The sequence below is a fragment of the Passer montanus genome, unplaced genomic scaffold, assembly GCF_014805655.1.
Source record: "Passer montanus isolate IOZ18808 unplaced genomic scaffold, ASM1480565v1 scaffold37, whole genome shotgun sequence".
In the NCBI taxonomy this organism is placed as follows: domain Eukaryota; kingdom Metazoa; phylum Chordata; class Aves; order Passeriformes; family Passeridae; genus Passer; species Passer montanus.
This window is the reverse complement of record NW_024368485.1, coordinates 8,747,159-8,768,600: the sequence shown is the minus strand read 5'-3', so window position 1 is coordinate 8,768,600 and position 21,442 is coordinate 8,747,159. Positions and strand designations below refer to the sequence as shown.

General features: G+C 41.3%; 1 protein-coding gene across 2 annotated transcripts in view; it reads right to left on the bottom strand.

Moving 5' to 3' along the window:
* Positions 1-542: 542 nt before the first annotated feature.
* The window catches only part of LOC120505958 (serine/arginine repetitive matrix protein 3-like), a 30,383-nt gene continuing 9,483 nt past the window's right edge, over positions 543-21,442 (bottom strand). For both annotated transcript variants that reach the window (XR_005628384.1, XM_039716953.1), the window contains exon 3: positions 543-761. The gene's annotated coding sequence lies outside the window, so the exon portion shown is untranslated. The remainder of the gene's footprint in view (positions 762-21,442) is intronic.

The following is a 21,442-nucleotide window of genomic DNA, read 5'->3' as shown; positions in this document are numbered from 1 at the left end:
AATAAAACTTAAAGGTGATGCTGTCTTGCTAATTGAAATAATTTTGAAGTTTCTTGAACATAGATGGCAAAGCTTCAATAGAAAATTCCCCCACTCTGTGATGGATATAGATAACTATTTTTTCCTTCTTTATGCAAGTATTTCTCTCACAAAGCAATAGAATTCAGAACATAAATGCATCTTTAAGGAAAGAGGAATTTTCAGCTGTAGCTTTGACATATAACAGGAGCACGGACATCTTTTGAGCACTTGGTTTCTTCAAAAGCTGATGATTCCTAATGTAAGTGTTTTTGTATGGCATTATAATAACTAATGATAAAAAGAATTTTAATTGCTTTTGCACTTATCCCAGAAGTCAATATAAACAATTCATTCTGGGTTTTCTCTGTTGACTTCAGTGGAGTCAGTGTAGTTTATGTAGTGGTGACTGAAAACAGGATTTGGCCAACTGGCTTCAGTCTTTTTACTTGTTCTACCAAATCAATGCAATTCTACACTGAAGTGATTGAAGGAGGCAGGACTGGGAGGCATGAGGCAAAGATGTTCAGCTTGATGCAACAGAAGTATTGGGAGACAAGGTACTTACCCAAGTGAAGACTGGGAGACAAACTCTCTGGTCAGGCAGCCACACACATCTGCCCAGCAACGATGGGCGAGCCCTGGCACTGCACAGGCTCCACGGGAAAGGGATGGAGCTGCTGGTGGCTGGACAAGAGGAGCAGTGACGGGCTGGGATCATCACTCACTGCATGGTGCCCGTGCTGTAATGGATGCAATTGGAGATGAGGTGAGATGAGTAAAGGATGAGGTGGGCTGACAAACAGGTCCTGCTGAGGCCCAGAGCTGAGCACTGAGCTGAAAGGCAGCTGGTTCCCCAAAGCAGCGTGAGAGCCAGAGTCATACAAATGACTCACACCTGCTTAAAGCCACTGCAACAGAGCCATGAGGGGCAACCCTGTAATGGAAAGCAGTCAGAATCCCTCCTTTGAGTGATAGATCTTTAACAGCCTTTTTTCTACAGGCTGAGCCTGACTGAGCAAACCTAGCAGCAATGTCAAACTTAGCAGTCTTCAAAATTTAGATGGAAAACACTATCAAATTCTGTTGGGCAGAAAACATGCTTTTTGTGAAGAAAACCTCTTTGTTAACAATTAGCCTGCTGCAACTGTTTAAAAGTCTAGCTCATTCTGAACACCTTAAAACAGAAGTTACTACAACATTCCAGAAATGAGTCTCCATCGAGTCAGGAGTTCAACAGTTAAATACTTTAAAGGTCCAAAGTTTAATGATGCAGACTCTAGAATTATTCTTTTAAACTGCCTAATTCCTCTAAAGCATATAATTTTTTATGGCAAATGGACTCTTCTGAAATGAAGCTGCAGATTTCCTTTCTCCTATTATGATTTCATGGCCTGCTCAGAGGAAGCAGCTCAGTGCACCTTCCCATTCGGTTTCCCACCGTCACTCCCACCTGTGCTCCTGTGCTCAGAGCTCAGCTGGGGAGCACAGCACAGCCCAGTGAAGTACGCCAGTGCACATTTCACACTCTAGCATTCAAACTGTGCAAACAAAGCCAAAGAGACTCTTTGGATGCTTAAAAATACCCACGGCCACAAGCATGTCAATGGAAGAGCCCGAAGTACTGCCTGGTTTCCTAGTGTAAGGACAAAGATATAAATTACAGAATTATGCCAAAGGCAACACTGAAGACAGTCAGTGAACTTCCCAGTTCATTCTAGAGATATTCCACATAAAACATTAAAAATTTCAATGCTTTTTACAGACTCTACTATCAAAAAGGCAAATGGTCTGAAAAAATTTGAAAAATATATTTCTATTTTTGAACAAGTTTAAATAGTGCAAAACTGAGATTTTTCAAAGTACTGATTCATTTTCTGTTCAATTTCTGGGAACTGTCAAATAAAATATTGTCCTTCTCCTTTTCTCAGGCTGTATCTTTCTCTGAACAGCTGCACATATATAATTCTAAGTAGAGGGAATTTTATCGCTGAGATTTGAAACAATTGAGATATTGTGGAATATAAATACTCTAGAAGTGTCTTTAACAATCTGCAAGTACTTATACATAGCAGAGAAGCACATCTAACACTGACAATCAGTGCACAGCTAAAGGTGAGCACCAGAAATTCTGAAACATGGGCACTTCTGGTTTTTACTCTTACATCATCAGGTTCCCTTTGAGCAGTATAATACAGATCCAGAAATAATCTGACACTGTTGTTCCCTTGTGGCCTGTATATAAGAAGATGCTGTCTTTCTCTTGTCCTTCTCTTGCCTGTTGTCTTATTTCATGGAGGGTCTTCTGGGCTCTTGTTCCCTTTAGGAAAATGCTGTGGAATGCTGGACATCCCTGACTGTCATTCACGCACATTTAAAAGCTAAGGGATGTCTCTCCTCTCTCTGGATCAAATAATTTCTCCTTTGTAAACACGTTTAACATTTTAATACTCCTGTTGCACAAGAAAAAATGTGGCACTTTTCCCCAGGATTTTCTGAGGAACATGTGAATAGTCCAGTGCTGTAAAGAGGAAAATGCCTTCATCCTCTGACACCGGTCCATGGCAGTTACTGCAGAAGATAAGCTAATGACCCAAGATTTGCAAGGGGACTGCCCCATGCTGTGACTTTCAGCTTTGCAAAGGCCACACGGAAGGTTTCATTTGTCTCATTAACTTTCCCACTGTACCAATCAGAAGTTTATTATAGAGTATTTTTCTCTTTTAACTTTTACAGTCCATATACCTCGGCAGGAGCCTGGGCACACTGACCCAGGACGCCCCTTCCAGTGCTGGCTTCCTATGAGATGCAGGAAAACAAATCACAAAGGTCCAGAGCAGTATTTTTACAAACTCTAAATGAGATGAAGCACAGCAATGGAACATAAGATTGCACCAACAACCTTCAAGGTAATATGACAGACACAAACCATATTGTGCTGTATATAAACTATACAAACATTTCCACTTGATTTCCTAAGGAAATGAGGCTTATGCAGTCATGCCTTCTGTCTGTTCATGTCTGCCCCTAATAACATTCAAACCCACTGCCACATTTCAATGCAAGTTGTCAGGGGAGAAGCAAAAGATTTGGAGATAATTATGTTCCTCCAGCTCTTGTCATTGCACAGAGGAAAGAGACCTAAATTAGTGCCCCAAGCTGAGGAAAATCTCCTTGAAGGAGTGGGATCAATGGCTCCTTGTCCAGTCAGTACAAACAGCTCATTTCCAGCCTTCCAATGAGCCCACGTGGGGCTCCACAGCAGATGCAGCAGGAGCTGCCTTTTGCCCTTCTGCTCGTGAGTGATCCTAGGATCTGGGGTCTCATGAGGTGCATGGGAGACCCAGGACACGGTTCCATAGACGACTGAATTTTGGTTGCACCTGGAACAGCCCCTTATAATTTTCCCACAAAATGAACATTCTAGTTTTGGATTTTAATTACTTGGCTGGACAATTTCTGCTCTGTTTGTTCTTCCAGTGGCCTCAAAGGGCAGAAATCCAGCACACAGACACTCAAGAATGCCTTGTCGTACTAGTGGCTACATTTTTCATCTGAGGTGGAGAAATGTTTTACTGGGCCTAGGATCCTCTCAGACTCTTCTAGAGAGCCATGTCTCAGTGTCCTAACTTTCCAGTAATTTATTAAACCATAGGAGTCCCTGCTGACATGCAAGGTTTGTTCTTTCTCACACTAAAGTTGAATCTACCCAATGTGATTCTCTGCTTGAGGGTGTCCTTTGGAAGCAGGTCATCCTCCACAGTTCCCTTCCTTGCCCCCACACCCTGGCACCTTTTCTTTTATTCCCAGATCACAGACACTAATCCTGCCCAGCTCAGAGGCGTTCTGAGACACCTGTTAAAGTCCAGCTAAGTGGAAAGCAGAATGAGAAGACACTCCTTGAAGCTGTGCTGCTGACATGCATATGGAAAAGCTTTGTGAAAGCAGCTGACTTCAGCATCCTGTGGAGCATTCTAAATCCTGTCACAGTACTTTGGGAAGAAAAAACCCAAACCCTAAAGGTTTTAAATTAATACATCTGGGTGCAAAAAAAAATCACCCTGAAAAAAAGAACTAACTCTCTGAAAAACATTTGACACGGTTTCCAAGCCACTGAGCATGTCAAGTAGAGCAGGTAATGCAGCAACCAGAGATCTGAGCAGAAGGAAAAGAAAACTTCAATCCAAATGTACCTTGAAGTACAACACTTATGGATTCAGCAAGGTCTGACCTTTTAAGTTAACAGCTATTAAGTATTTACACACAGGGAGGAAGAGGAGATCCATTGCTTGTGAGATAAACAGAATACTGATGCCAAGGCAGAGTCTTTTAAAAGTCAGATCAATTCAGTCAATAAATTAATGACTGCAATGCTTTACACACTCGGGATGGAAAGCTTCCTCCCCTGCCAAGTTATCTGACACTTTTTTTGAGGAATTATTACGTACATAAAGCATTTCTAGAGACTGTGATTTTGAAAGATTTACACTTTTATCCTTTGCTGAAAGAGAGTTATTTCCTGGGGACGTAGTCCTATTTTTGAAGGATTCACCAGCAGACCTTATTTTTAGCAACTAGTTATCCATTCTGCCAACAGAGCATTATTCTTAAGAATTAATGAATGAATACTGTTGTTAAAATATTTTTTTCAAGAAGGATCCAGCAAAACTGAAACTGCAGTCAGGGCAACTGAACAAACAACACAACATCCTCCAAACCCACTGTTCTAACTCAGCTGGGCGCTGCTGCTGAAGTCAGCCTGTTTATTTGCATGGCTATGAATTGTGAGAATTGAGCTTTTTTCTTTTTAATGAGTTATTGATTTTAGAAAATCACTCAAGACAGAAAATCCATACATTAACAGGCTGGCTTCACTCGCCAAGACGTGTTATTTTATAGCACTTCTGAGAAAATTCAATGCATAAAGTCCTTTCAGTCACTGCAGACAGGACAGATCGATGTGGCTCTGAGACACAGATCAACGCTTTGGGGGACTGATCCATACGGAAATACCTGGGACACTCCTCCCTCGGAGGGATTAAGTCATTCTGCAAGACAACAAAGGCCTGAGATCCAGAACTTGAGGGTGAAGTAGGTCTCTTGTTTATTGTACACGGGGTTTTTATAGATTTCCAGTGGATTTTCTTGAATAAGGGATTCCAGGTCTCATAAACTGAGAGCTTGTGAGACTGTAAAGGAATATACTCTTAAACTCAACAGAAGTGCTTTTGAAGGGACAAAAGGAGAAAACAAACAAGATACCAGAAAAGAGATCCCTTAAAACAATTGAAGCACACAAGCTGTATTCCCAGTTCAGGAAAGCATCTCTAAACAGAACAGGGGTTTATGCACACAACTGCATGTTGTCCATAAAAAGGACAGATTTCAGTATGTGTTTAAGTGTGGTCAGAGTCTAGATAGTCAGCCTTCTACAGAATAAACGTGTCCAAGTACATTTAGAGGCTATTCTTGAATTTAGGAAATCCAATGGTAACAAAGCTCAAAATAAAGATTTTTTTTGTCGGTGTTCAGTTTTTAAAATACACTCCTTACTCAAAAAAAAAAAAAAAGAGTATTAATTAAGCATAAAATAAACTCCTACTAGTGCTAGAGGTACTCACTTCCTTGTGACTTGTTAACTGACAAATATTTCCAAGTTAAACATTGATTTTCCTTGCTTTGCTTCACTCCTGTCTTGAGCAGTCCCTCGGGTTGTGGGATTACAAAAGAAGCACATACATAGAGCCCTCATTTCATGTTTCATGGGCTTCTGAACCATTAGGTCTTTCCAGAGCAAAGCTGCCACAGCCCACTCAGAGAACATCTCCGGAGAGTGCTTGGACACTGAAGTGGTTAAAGCTGGCAGAGGTGAGATCTGGCCTGCTATCTGGCAGGAAATAGTTTTGCAGAGATAACCGAGTGGAATTGTATGGCATGCAAAATACATATGGTCATATTAGATAGTCTTAAATTTCCTTCTGCTCTAAAATCCATTAATTCAGTGAAGTTTCCTTGGAAAATGAAGGAGTAACTTTTGACAGGACCCAGATCCATTTGCATCTTCACTAAATTTCTGCTGTACCTCTTGAACTCAGTACTGTCCCAACTATAGACTTACTTCGGTGTGATTTGCTTATTTCCATTTAAGAAAGCAATCACAAAAATGAATAAAATAAGTGCCATGTCTTATGAAAAACATTTCAAAAGTAAAATGTCAGTGCATAGATAAAGCCCAGAACAAAAACCTGGGTCTGCATTGCTACTTGCTCCCAGGAGCTGAGATACTTCATTTTTCTGCCTTGTTTTCTTTCTTAGCAGTAGGAAAAAAACTGTTTGCTTGCTTTTCTCTCAAGCATATTATAAAAATTGGTTATTTTGTGCTTGTTTTGTTTATTTGGTCTAATCAAATTTAATCAGGCCCTCATTCAGCAAAGTTCCTAAGCATATATTCCACAAACACAAGCACAACCTTCTGTAAGAAGAGAACACCTTGAACCTGACCTTCACAACTATGATTTTTTGTCTTGCTTTCTGTGCACTCCCTGAGGTTTCCCAGTACATTTAGGCTTTTTTGGTAAAATGGATTTCCTGTTCTATGCTTGCACCCCTAAGAGCAAACCTACCCTTCAGCTTGGCTTCTCTGGGTAGAGTGAAAACTGTCCCAGTGAATGCAGGGAGAGAAAAACTTGTTGGGAGAGACAAAAAACGCAAGGGAGATGAGCAGGGTTTTAGGATTCTTCTTCAATGAGAAGGTAACAGAGTGGCAGAATCACAGAACAATTTGGTTGGAGGGACCTTAAAGATGACCCAGCTTCAACCTCCTTGCCATGGGCAGGGACACCTTCTGTGAGAGCAGGCTGCTCAAAGCCCCATCCAAGCTGGCCTTGAACACTTCCAGGGATGGGGCAGCCACAACAGTAACAAAGACAATATTCTGTGTGGAAGAAAGAAGAAGTTAAAAATCCCACCAAAGCCATAGCCCTTCAGAGAGTCAGAGTAGTGATAAGAGAAGCTAAAGCAGCAACTCTCCTTCCCAGCTAACAGGATCATGTTCTCCTTCCAGGGAATGTCTGATTCTGAAGGCAAAGATGATTTATATCGTTTGGTTAACCAAGGCAGGGGAGGCAGACTATTAAATGTGCAGGAGTACTACATGGAACCAGAACAGAGAAAAAAAGATGGGAAGACTCTGTTATTGACTGGTAGCTGAAAACACAAGCTGGTATGAGGGTCAAGCTGATACTGTAGTGTAGGGGTGGAGGAAGAGACAAAGAAATACTATTAGAGATTTAGGAATAACCCAACTAGGAACTGCCAAGAAAAAGGAAGCCACTTTATCCAAAGGGAAGCTTAGGGTGCAGGGACAGTTCTGACAGATATAAGAGACAACATACTGATAAAGAGAGACCTGCAGCAAAAACATCAGAGTCTGCAAAACAAGACAGTTTGGGAACAAGAGAAGCCAAGACAACATCTGGTATTTGGGAAAAGATACCAGAACTGCAATGGCTCACATCATTTTGGCATTTGCAAGCTCTTGAAGGGAGGTACTGGAGAAAGTCCAGAACAAAGTCAATGGCCACTGCACGACAAGGCTGGAGAGGTCGTAGGACATGAGACAATGCTGCTGAGGACCCGCTGTGGCTGAGAAAATTCATCCTTTCATTCAAGTTGGACAGAAATGTGAGACAGTTCAACACCAGAAAAAGCGGTATTTGTTCTACTAATATTGCTACTCAAACTAGAAATCTATGTAGAGAACAGCTGAGAAAAAGTCAAAACTCTCCCTTTTACCAAGGAAATGTAAATTAAGCCTTGAGGTAGGCAAAATAGAAAGATATATTGTAGTAGCAAGAGAAAATAACTGCTGCAGTAAAAAAAAGTTCCCAATTTCTTCTTAAGGGTATAAATTCACTGCAAGATTATGGGACAGGAACAAATAAAGACTTTGATGTAAACTTCAGGACAAGCAACTTCTCTGAGTACACAAAACTCAGAGAGCACAAGAACGTTATGTTGTACATTCCCTGGAAGCTACTAGAATATTTGAATATTATTGTTTGAGAACCATCAGTTCTGAACCATTGTTCAACCAGCAGTTCAGACTGAGGGGAAAATAGTTTTTTCAGCTGTGTACAGGCACTTCCATTCTTCTCCAACAAAAAAACCCCAAAAACCCAACGTTCTAATGTGCTCACTTTAGTAGTGGAAGGGATCAGATCCATTGGGAGAGTCATGTGTGATGTGAGTAAAATGCTAAGCCAAATCATCCAAACCTGATCTGAGAGGACAATGGCAGGGAACAGATACAAGCGCAAAACAACAGTTGGAAAACAGGACAAACTGAAGGGACAAGTTAGAAGTGCCAGATCCAAGGTGTGACTGTAGACTTAAATCCGATGTCCCATGGAAATGTCTAAGGTGGGTACCTGCATGGCCTTGACAGCTGGATGCTGAGGTTTCTGAAGACTCACAGAACACGGCAGGGGTACAGAACATCCTGCATACTGAAGGAACATTACTGATTAGTTAATAGATATTTAGACAAACACACACACACACACACACAGAGAAGTTGCTGTGCTAGGTCAATGTTTTGTGGTAAATTAACGTAATTTCTTATAAACAAGTTGGAATTTCATGTCATACAATCTCATATGAAGAAAAGCTGGGACTGTCAAGGCACTGGCTGCAAGCAATTTCTGCATGGCAGAAGACTGGAGGTACTCTTGCTTTTTACATGTTTCTCAGGAATGATATTCCTCTGCCAAAACTTGCAAGGTTGTATCTATCTCAAGTTCATGGTGGATGAGGTAAGGCCCTGCTCACTCTGATGTAATCTGAAATAAATGGGATGGACAAGGGATCAGATTAAAGAAGTGGGTCAGATCTGCTGCTGGCGCTGCTCCACTGACGTCAATGGAACTAAGCTGATTTACACCAGCTGAGTATCTGTCCTGGAGGTTTCTATGCACTTAGACAAAATAAATAAAAATGCACATTAAAAGCTCCCCTTGGTAGATCCCAAGTCCAAACGCCTCATCCCTAAATAGAGTAAATAAATGGTGAGAAAGTAGTTACTGTAGCCATCACTTGTCACAAGTCAACAATGAGCAGAATAAAGGTCAGGCCACCTGAAATCTTTAATTGGTCATTACACCACTGAGTGAGAGAGAAACTGATAATTCAGCAAAAAATCATCTTAACTCTAACCCAAAACAAATATCTTAGCAGTAACTGTTCCTGGAATGAACAGGTGCTCTCCTTTGCCTCATAAAACATTAACTTCCATCCCCATCAGGCAACTGAGGCTACAAAATAAAGTTTAGCCTCAGTCCAGAACTGGGTCATACCTTTATTGCTGAAGAAAATAAGTGTTTGTGTTCTACAGACAGGAATGCAAACATTTTCTGAAAACAGATCTAAATGCACAGAGAAACTTACAGGTGTTCCTCAGACTTACGTTCACACCCCCACATCCTTATCCTAACTCAAATATAATTTCCTTTGGAAAATGTCTTTATAATTGCTGTTCTTCTAAAATAATACTTTGGAAATGTTACAGACAGACAACATGTGTGCACTGGCAACACTTTGTAATGTCGTCCCTGGGGAGGAAATATTTAGCTGTTGGTAGTGTAAAACCACCCTAAGAAATGGAAAATCAGCCACATTATAATGAAATTATAAATCATACCATTTTTTGCATCCAGGAAAAATAGGCTATATCCTCAGATGGTTGGACATCAGTGCTGTCCTGTGGAAATTACATAGCTTTGCATTCACTCCAAGAGAGTGTTACCTTTGGTGCATTTATCACACCAAAAACTAAACCATACCTCAGTTATTTAGGGAGAGTGACCTAGACAGGGGGGATTTCAGACAAGATGAGAAATGCTTGTGCTCATGAATCACCCCAAGCTGTGTGTATTCCACACAGAAGCTCTCTAATCTGTGTTTCCAGTTTACTTCAACCTCAGCAGCTCTGAGGTTCTTCTGGTCACACTGTGTTGACTTAAAGCACAAATTAGAGTTTCTGCTGAGGCCTGAAAGGGAGATGAAGAGTTTTATCACATTTTAGAAAGTCCATCAGAAATCCTAGCAGCCCCATTGACTTGCTGGACATACAAATTCAGTCTGGTATCTCCCAGGCTTCTACCGCTTGCGTTTCACACAACAAACTTAGGTGTGATTTACATATGCAATCTCAAAAATATTTGCTCAGTAGATGGATTTATTCATTGCTTTTTTCTCATGGTAAACTAACTTTTCTCCACTTCTACACTCCAGGCTCAGTTTTGAGGTCTTACTGACACTCCAGCTCCAGCTTTCTGCTGCCTTGGGGTTCAATCCATACCTGCTTTGTGCTGCAGGGAGCAGAAGTGAGGGTGCAAACCTGGCAAGGCTGACTTGCTGGTCTAATCCTTCCTCCTCTACCTGCAGTTATCAAAGCCTTCTATGTCTTTGTGCACTAGAAACCCCTCCTCTCCAAACATCCACCTTGGAAAGCTGTATGCAAATAAGCCTTGTGCTGAATCCATGCTGCCAGTATTCCTAAAATGCTACAGCTAGGCACAGAATTCGACCTATAGCACAGTGGAGGAAAAGTTCAAACACAAAATGACGTATCCCTTCCACAGCCTGAATTCCAGTCAGTAATTTCCTTCTCCCAGTGCAGCACAGATTCTCAACAGATAGGGAACAGCAGACAGAAACTTTGGCAGTTTTTATTTTATTTTTTTATAACCCGTAAAATTTCTTAAAGCAATTGTACACATTTCAGGCTTCCCTTTGATCACTCTTTGCAACAATGACTCCAGGCCTTTGCCTAGGTATGATTCCTCAATCCCAACATATACAATGGAAGTGCCCTGGCTCACAGAAAGTCTTCTCATTAAAGCTCTAATCTGTTCCACTACATTCTTGCAAGACAGAATTATCCAGCTTTAAAGCATGCCTCAATAGTGAGCCGTAATAAGACTGATAGAAACAGCTTAAGTAATTGGATTGCTATATGGTATTGAATGTCTGACAACAAAAGATATCAATCTCTATTCTGCTACTGAATCTTTGTTCCAGCAATGAATTCATTTAGTAATGCACTTGGAGGCTTGCAGTCCCTGCAGGAGAAGTAACAGACTGCGGGCACAAAGGCAGGGCCATCTGATGAGCACAGAGAAAGCGACTGTGCCATTCCAAGAAGTTAATTACAGTGAACAAAAGCACAAGACTATGACTTGTTGACCATTACCATAATCACATTACTACAGTTTTCTTCTATTCCCAGCAGCAGAGGGTCTATTCTTTCCTTCCATTTGGCACCGTGCATCATATTTGTGTTTTGTCACCTGAAATGTATTGTTGAACAGACCTCCCTCTAAAGATAGATGGAAGTGTCACGCTGTTTCTTTTACAATTTATTCTTTGGACGCTGATTTATAAGTGCTCTAAGTTGATTACTTTTTTTTTTTTTAACTTTGAACAAAGACAAAGGCTCCCAAGATTTTCTGCAAATGAAAATTTCTAAGAATGCTTTTGCCTATGAAACCTTGTGCTTGTGACACTGACACTTGTGTGATTTGTGCAAGAAACATAGCAGACACAGTAAAACAATTCATTACATACTGTCTACAACCTCACCACTTTTGGAGTTAAACATAGCCCATGCTCACCTATAAAGTAAAAGAGGGTAGATTTAGACTGGATAAAAAGAAGACATTTTTTAGAGTGAGGGTGGTGAAATACTGACACATTTTGTCCTGAGGAGCTGTGCTTGCCCCTCCCTGGGAACATTCAAGGTGAGGCTGGAGGGGGCTGTGAGCAACCTGATCTGGTTGAAGATGTCACTGCTCCTTGCAAGGGGGTTTGACTATGTAACCTTTAAGATTCCTCACCAAACCAAACCATTCTATGATATTTAAGAATTTAACAAACTCTGATTTACTGCACAGTAAGATCCTGTCTGATAATATCTAACAAATACTTTGCTTCACACAAAAGCAATTTCTAAGGCTTGATGACTTGACAGAAATGGCACTGGGACCCAGTGTTTCCATATCTCTTATACACACTAACAAAGCCAGCAGCTGGAGTACCTCGAATTGAGGGGACTTGGTGGAGTCTGTGCCTGAGAAAACCCTCAGCTTTCAACTCCATGTGCCAGAGGGCACACTTTTAACTGGTGTGCATCAGCCTAGCATAAAATTAATATATCTGGTTCCAGTAAGACACACATTTTGTACAAAATACAACCAAAATAAAATTTAGCTAGATCTCTTTTTCAAAATAGCTTAAATGGCACAGTGAATTAATTTCCAACCACTTAAAACCATTCAAATGCTGCTGTGCCAAACCCCGTATGAATTACTTTTTTAGCAATACAATCAGCTTCAGAAGAGCAGTAAGTACTTCCCAGTTTGGAGAAATGGGATTTTTTGCAACAGAAAGGACCAGAGCAGTGTCCATTCCTCCTAGATTTTCTCCCAAAGACAAAATCTTCAAGTGAACTCCAAAAAAAGGAAAAACACTCAACAGAAATATGGGTTTTTTATCAGCATCAACAACTTTCTGTGGTGTTCAGCTACTGGAAATGGTTAAGTAGCCGGAACCTGCCTGCAATCCATAATGGATTAATGCACAAATGGCCCAAATTCTCTGTTATTTAACTTAAGTATCATAAATTAGCAGGACACCTTTTAACTAGCCAGCCAGGGAATCCAGAGTGCAGTCATAGGAGCCACTAAATTGCCAAGAGCTAATTGAACCCTCAAGCCTCGAAAGAAGCTGTAGTGTATCCAAATCCTACCTCATCCCTGGTTGGAACACCTTAGTGGGCCATTCCAACCCACATCCTGCCTCTGCAGGGAACCACCTCTGCCCAGCACAGCTCCCAGATGCAGGACAGGGAGGTTTAGTGAAGCAAGACTCGGCAGACCTCAGCTGACCAGGGTAATTCCTGCTTTGCTAGAATGCGTCTCACCCAAACCAATCCTTTTCACACCCTCAAAAAAAAATCCCCTGTGGACCAGACAAACCCTAAAAAATTTCAACCAAAGCAGTAGATGCTATAGAGGAGCAGCTGCCCAGCAGAGCCCTGGGGAGCCCACGGGGTGACCACAGGGCGGTCTGATAAAAATCACCCACCGCTGACTGGAATCGCTGTCTGTGGCACGGCCTGACACACCACAGCACATTTCCTGTCATACGCAGCCCGTATTCCAGCAACATCCCAGCAGCACCAGAAAACCCCAAATACCCATCTTTCCTGGAGCACCCCTCCCCTCCAGAATGCAGAGCAGTGCCACAGAACCAGAGTGCTGGCCACACAACCCTGCCTTCGGACACCCTAACTGAGGCACCAAGCGGCAGGGCAGCTCACTGCTGAGGTAAATCCACACAGGGAAGTGGGGTCTCTGCTCACCAGGCCTCTTCTCGTTCAGCTGGGAATCCAGGAATCCCCAAAAAAGCTTAGTCTGACTTGTGACAGCTTCTCAATCCAAGCCTGGCTTTTTAATAGCAGCACTGCTGGTTTGGAAACACGAAGCCGTATAGGCACTTCCCTGTGCAGAGTAATGATTAAAATCAGCAGTGCTGTAGGCTCTCTTGAAACTTGCAGAAGATTTATTCTTTAAACAAGAGAACTATTTATTTCAACAATTATCTTCAGGCGGATTAAATTATGTGCTTTCAGGGCTCTTATTCACCACAAAATTAAGAACACTGGGTGCCAGCCATGGAAGCCCCGTGAGTCTTTGGGACTCGGCACTGACGGAGACTCATCCCGACCCAGGAGGAAGAGCTGTCTCTTTCCCATGGCCACAAAATGCCATCCCTGACCTTCTGCTTGGCTCCACCATTTGCACAAATCCTTTGGCTTCCCCCTACTTGACCTCCTGCAAGTTGCAATGGACATATAAGGCACATGGCTCCCCAGAACCACACCAGGCATGCTCTGGGTCGGTGTCATGACAGAAGAGTTAGACTGAAAGGATTGACTGATTACAAGCCAGATGCCCCACAGCAATACAGCATTTCCTAACAGTATGTTTTAAAATGCTCTAAAAGACCAAGGGTTTTTAATAAAGCAGTAGCTTCCAATAAGTGAGAAGTCCCCATCAGGAATGTTGAGTGCATTTTTTTTAAGAATAAAATCTAAGAAAGTTCTTCCTGCAACAAAGCTTTTCTCTCTTACAGCAGAGGACCCTGGCTTCAGCTGGCAGTCTAAGAGAAAATTTATCATGCAAAGCCACTTTTTAGCTTTGATGAACCAGGCTGAAAGTTGAGAGGGAGGTGTTGAGAAATACCTGCTGATGAATAATCTTTTCCACTCCAAGAGCCTCAAATCCAAACTTAAAAGAAGGGGTCCTTGCATCAAAAAGTTTTGGAAGAATGATCTGCGTCTTTCCCCCGTCTCTGGAACCCAGATCTCTGCTTCATACAGAAGAACCCTCAAATGCTGATTCTCCTTTCCATTCCCACTCCATTATTTCTATGTCCCTTGATTTCAGCTTTTGCTCCCTTTATGGTTTTGCAGCTTTGACTCAGTAAACAAAAGCAATTGCTCTGTGTGTACTGGACTTGTTCCTGTTCTTTCACCACAGACCAAGATCCCCTGACATGAGCCTTTCACACTGCTCAGTGCTCAGTGTCAGCAGCAAGACACGCTGAAATACGGAGAGTGAAAGCCTTCCTGAAACACGTACTCCAGAATTAGATACCAAATGTACAGGAAACTTTTACATTGTAATGTGATCATCGTGTAGAAGACCACAGGCCTGAACCAACAGATTTCCAGTACCACCACGCTATGACTCACTGTGAATTTACCTCCAGCAGCAATATGAAAGATCGTGCTCAGGCTGAAAAGTCACGCTCAGTGCTGCAGCTCTTCTGTTATTTCAATACCTTTATTTTTCACTCAGACATAATTATTAAGTAGTAGAAGCATAAAACACCTACCTGGCTCAGCCAAGCCATCACTGTCTTAGCAACAGAATTCACTATACTTGTTCTTTAAAAGCCTAAAACCTAAAAACTAAGAGCCATAAGATGAGATAAGTGTTGCAAAGTCTTGTCTAGACAGTTGTTTATAATATGTGGGCATTTAGTATACATTTTATTACTCTCTTAGGACAGTAGTGTCCATACATAAGTTCCTTGTCTGAAATCCTGAATCCACAGGAAGGGGAGAAGAGCAGAAACAAGGAGGATGCAGAGACTGGCAAGTGAAGTGCCCAGGAAGCTTAAAGAAATGTCTGGGAAAAAAAGGCTGAGAACACTGGGATTATGATTATTAAAGAAAATTATGTGAGAGTTCCACAACAGATTAAACATACAGACAGCTGTGCCCTCTGCATCCTTCTCTCCTGACAAAAGACAAAGGTTCTGTCAATGGAATAGAAAGATTATATTTTTAAGTGATTTAAGAAAAGTCTCAAGATGAATAAATAATCCGTGGAACTCTCTGCCAGAAAAACAACTGGGAAACCACAAATGCTGCACTTCACTGTGAATTAGTGTTATTTATGACAAGGTACAACTACAGGGTTATCAAGTCCTGTGACTCTCATCCAAATGACTAACAAAAGGCTTGGCATCCTTTTTTAATTTAGGAAAATAATTAATTGTTTTCTAACTTATTTTCTCCTTATACTGACCAATACCAGCAAATGTTATCACACTGGATATCTTATCCAGTAGTGTTTGTGTTTCTCTATTGCCTTCCTCCTTATGTCACTGACTTCTCTATAGAATGGTGATATTAACAGCATTTTCCTTGTTTAAAAATGGTCCCTTTCAAGCTAAGAGTTGTCAGAAATCTCTCAAAAGCAGGACTTGAATTGTGAAAATGCTGCTTATACAAATTTTTTTTATGATTATAGCTTTTAGTTGCCAAAACACCAATGACTATTTTGAGTGAGAATATGACTCTTGTGCTAACATATGTAAGCATAAGAGACACTGTGAAGGAACCACACTGTAATAAAAGCAATAGCTATATTAGCACTTATGTAAAAGCAGCTGTTCCTAATTCTTAAGGATCTTTATGGACTTTTGAGTCTCTGGAAGTTTGGGGGAAATTGTTTACTTACTTTATAAAAACCTTGAATTAAAGACTAATCAGTATTAATCGTGGTCAAAGTTATCAAATATTTAATCATGCATTTTAGAAAGCTGGGTCCTGATGAAAAGTGTGCAAAATAAAGACCCCAGAGGTCCATTTGGATCAGTTTTCAAGCTATGTTTATCAACAATGTTTGAGTCACCGGAGTGAAAGACCAGCCTTGAAAGCCTTGCACACAGTGAGGTATTTCAGCAAAAGACCCTCAGACAATTGATGTCTTCAGTTTCATGGTGAAGTATATATTTCATTTCCTGCCTGGATTGTTTTTGTGTACGGTCCAGGCTAAGTGCTTATTCCTAAGCAGGTTTTCTTACTCACTTTGATTTACTTTATCTCTCTATGCCACTTTTCTGCCTCAGCTGCTTAAATTCAGTTTTATGGACTAAGGATTATCTCCTGATTAATGTTGTTAATTTCTGATCCCAGTTATCAGTGCAAAACACAACAATCGTACTTGAAGCTGTTTGTTTGCTGTCCTTAAAAAAATTCCAAGGTCACTTCCCATATATCTGAGGCCAGCTAAACACTGGGACATAAAAAACCTCTTGGACTCAGTGAGAGATTTACTAGAAACTTTGAAATACTCTGTATAAAATTACTCAGAAACTGTCCAGTCTGCTTTAGAGCTGGTCTACCCCATGCCTTTCATCAAGGTCTCTTCAACTTACATCCTCCCCCCAATGAACTTCCTCCTAAAACTGGGCAAGGCCAGCATATCCTCCTCTGGTGACCAGGATCACCCAGTTAGCTACTGGATGCAGAGTTCTGTCCACATTTCAGATCTCCTGCCCATATACCTACCAAGAATGAAGCAAGTCACACATTGGAATTTATTCTGTATTTGGAAGGCATCTCCTTGGGAATAAATCTGGCAAAGCTAACTTGGGCTTGGGCTTAATCCTCTTTCAACAAAACATCCCACATTTTTTGCTACCTGAAGTCACAAACATAAAGACCACATTTAAGTAGAAAAACAGAAGTCACAGAATGGACATACTCTTTTTGGAATGCCAGCTCCATTTTGCCAGGTCAGGTCTGACAGCTTTCCATTTTGTCACTTGATGTGGATAGGTTTAAACAACCTAAAACCAACCCATGTACAAACTTCTGGGCAGCAACAAATCTTCCCAATCCCTTGCCATCAGTGGCTGCAGAGCACTCACAGCAGCACAGGCACTCTTTCTCAGGGAAACATCATGCTTAGAATCACAGCACAGCGAACTGTCAAGTCTTATTTCCCTTCTTGATGGGTTAGCAAATGGGCTGGTGGTTTTTCACAAGCATCTAACTTGTGAATTGATAGTGTTTACCTTGGCTATTATTTTTAAGGAAGCCTACTGTGGCCACAGTACAAACATCCCTTTTGCTGCAGGCTGTCCCTTTGTCTGGCACTCCTAGGCTTGGAGCCTATTCACTGGTCAAGTGCTCACGCAGAGAGGAGCTTCCCTGGATACAGAGCTCAAACTTTCACTGGTCTCCATCCAGGCTAAAAGTGGCCACTTAGAAAAAAAAAAAGTTCAAAGAACAGGCAAACAATTCCGGAGTCCTGGAGAAATGAAACATTGCTAGAGGAAATCTCTGGTGCAAACAAGCCCTAATAGGTACAGTGGGAAAACATTGTTTTCCAGCCACCCCTAAGCTATCCCAGCGAGAGTCTTCAGAAGAGCAGCATTCCTCCAGTCCCCTGACCTCTCTACGAGGAACAGGCATCGTTTGTGCACCGCCCAGGGGAAGATGGGAGGGTGAAATGTGGCTCCAGTGATCTGCACAGGATGGGTGCAGTGGGGCCTGCCCTTCCTGATGAAAGACTGCTCCACTCAGCAGAGAGAGAAGGGGCTGTCTACCTAAAAAAAAAGGGAAATAAAATCTTTCCAACTACCAGGCAGTGTAAATCTAGTTTATGCCCTGTCCTTGAATCTACAGAGCCCTAGGAACCCATTCTACTCTAGCAATATGGACCAGGGTGCTTTCAAAATGTGTGTGGCTACAGAGGAAAGAGAGGGGGAAGAAAGGTAAGAGACACTTTCTCTGTGTAAAGAAATGAGACTGATGAAGAAATGTTGCCTTTCCACCTTCTGGCCTCGATGAAATAAATGACCTCTCGCACAAGGAAAGAGCTGGCAACCCAAAAGGGAAATGGAGACGGCTGCAAAATCCACAGCAGGGAGCACAGCTGTCCCCAAAATCCCAACTCCTCTTGGCTGTTGGACAAAAAACCTTTCTCCGTTCTGCAAGGTCCTTCCTCTTGTATGGAGAATTCTGTGAAACAAAACCCTGAGGTGATCAGGAATGACATGCCCATCACTTCATGAAGATGCCTCCAAGAAAGGACTGGACAAGGCATTCATCTGAAGAATTACTTAATTGCAACAATTGCCACATCCCTACCAATTCTGTTTTTAAAACTGGTTATTGCAGCAACGTAGTCACTTACACGTAAGTGAAACAAGGAGTTTAAAAGTATTTAGCAAGATTATTTTTTCTATTAAAAACAGCTCTGAGGTAGATTTGCACTCTCATACATAAAATCATAAACAAATGCATTCCAATGTAAACAGCTAATAGTAGGTACATTCAGAATTGTTCTGTTCTGCAACTATGAAAGCTAAACTACCTACATATTGTAAGTTTAGTTATGGAGGATGACCCAATGATGTGCTTTAAGAGAATTGGGGGTGACCAGGGAAACAAACATGCTTTGCCACAGACTTTGGCAGAGGGAGGCTCAGGGAAAACTAAAGAGAGAAGGAAAGTAAGAGATAAGATAAGATGGTGAAAGGCAAAAGTTTGTATCAGTGAGATCTGCTGCTAACTATGCCCCTTATTTGTAACTTTGCAAATACAATGGAGATGCAAAAACAGGCTGGAAAATTCCTCTGAGGAGAAAAATCTATACCCCCTATATACCCCTCTCCCGTATCTTCTTTAGCAATCTTGCCTTTGGTTTCAGTGTAACATGAACAGACCTATCTCCTTACAAAAGCTCTCCTCTTCCCACCACCCTTGTTTGTTATTTTATGTGTTTCTGCATCATTTGCAGAGTTAGCTTTGATCTACATTCCTCCTGGATGTGCAGTTTCCTTTTCGGCTACCAAAAGGAAAACTGTTTGGTTTGAGAATTTTGAAGCTTATTTTGACGCTTCGCTGGCTCAAAATACCCATTTTTAATCCAAATGAACATAACTCGGTGCTTTCACCTCTTCAGCCCAGGTTGCCTTCCTTTCAGGAAAAATCTCTTTGAACAATAAGTGACCACTTCATACTCTAATAAAATGTCCAAACTGTAATCCCAGCTGGCATAAATGAGAGCATTCTGTTTGCTACAGCTGGGTTGGAATATTGACACTCATACATAATTTGATCCTTGAATTGCTTTCATTTTAGCATCATCCTGAAATGTTCAATGTTTTGTGTCACATCTGATACCCACTAACATATACCATGCTGCTCTAAAGCATTATCAGAGCAGGTAATTAGGAATTCTCTCAACATTTCTTTATTACAGACCCAATCTGTCTTCCACCAATGGCAGAATTCTTGCAGCCTCCAAGGGTTGATTGGACTTTGGTGCAATTGCAAAATGGCTGCAAATCCTTCTGCATGGAATATGTGATGCTGAATCTGAAGTCTGTGCCATTTTAATCCTTCCTCCTTCTCTAGCAAGCATCACAATGAGACCGCACTAGGAATAGTCCATAGACAAAACACAGTTCACAAATAACAGGTAAACAATCTTCAAATGAGAAGAGAAGCCAGGACACATCCTTGGATTGACTCTTTGACTGGGAAACAGGATATATTCTTCAAGGACCTTGCAGGGATGGTCCCAGAGGACAATTAGAGATTAGATCTTCTCTTCTTTGGGGTTAGGCCACAGGAGTTAACTTGGGAAACAATTCACATAAACAAAGTGCTAGCGAGAGGAAGGGCACTGTCAGATTCTGCTTCTGTGTCTTTACTAGGCATGGGCCTCCATGTCAAGCTCCACTTTCAGAACTTGGTTTCAAATGCTAACACAGCATTAACTGACATCACCACTACTAAAAAGGAGCAACACCCCGAGATTCTGGAGATTAATTAACTATTTTGGGAAGATTCTTAATGAGATAGCCTAGAATTAGAGTATCCTGATCCACTGACTAAAAGTAAGTAAGTAAAATGTGCTTAGTATCACTCAGTGGATACTGAGCTCCTTTCAGAAGAGCAAGTGCAGAACCTAGGAGACTGAGGCTCTTCTCATCTGCAGCCTGGTCTATTACAAGCAGTCAAAGGCTGAGTTGCTCTCTATGAATAATTCTTGTTTTAAGAAAAAATTGGTGAGGGAAATTCGTATTCAAGTGCCTGTGTGCACATAAGCAGTGGGAAAAGTGTTCCTACTCTGCAAGAAGAAAAAGATTCCTCAGAAAAACACAGCCATGTCCATTTTACCAAAGTAAATACTAAGAAAACTGTTACCAGGAATAAGTAATACCTGAGAATGACTTCCCTTTTTCACACAGATTTCCTCCTTATATTTTATATATAAAAATACAAGGAGAAAAAATAATATGCATGGAGCAATGTGTATGCCCACAATTATAGGAATTATGAATATGAATTATGAATATAAATTATTGAATTATGAAGTCTAAATACAATGTCTATAAAAATTATGAAGAAGCTTTGCTGTAAGAGGAGACACATATATGCACTTGTAAACTGTTCTGTGTTCAATCTAAAATTGAGCAAATGGAAGCTGTTTCCTGCTAGGTGTATGTGGATGAGGCTATTGCTGACTCTAATGTGGTTTTCTGTACACGCTCTCTTGAAACACATTTCTCTGCATCTCTAAGATATAAGACTTTAATAATAAAGATGCATTAAACAGTGTTGCTGTTCCATATAGTTCTTTCTCCAAAGCCAAATTCCACATCTAGGAAAGTGAGCAGATTAAAATATCACAAAAGAAAATTATTACTTGCACCTAAAAAGCAATGCCAATGGACAATCCAGGAAAACACATGGTTTCTATCCTTGTTTAATTAGAAGTGTCCAGAAGCACACCTAAACGGTAAACCTCAGATAAATAAGCTAAAAGCAGGAAAACCCCTGTGTCCCAGCTGGCAATGCACTACAAAAGCAGCACATCAGGGCTACCCCAAAGCCCAGCCCCGAGCAGAGCCTGCTCAGCTGTGCTGCCTGCCATCTTCTGCATTGTCAGGACCACAGCTTGCATCATTAAGACTTGAAACTGATCCACTTCAGTGATTAGGCTGATCCAAGGACACGGACAGAAGAGCAGGATTTAATGGGCAGGCAGGC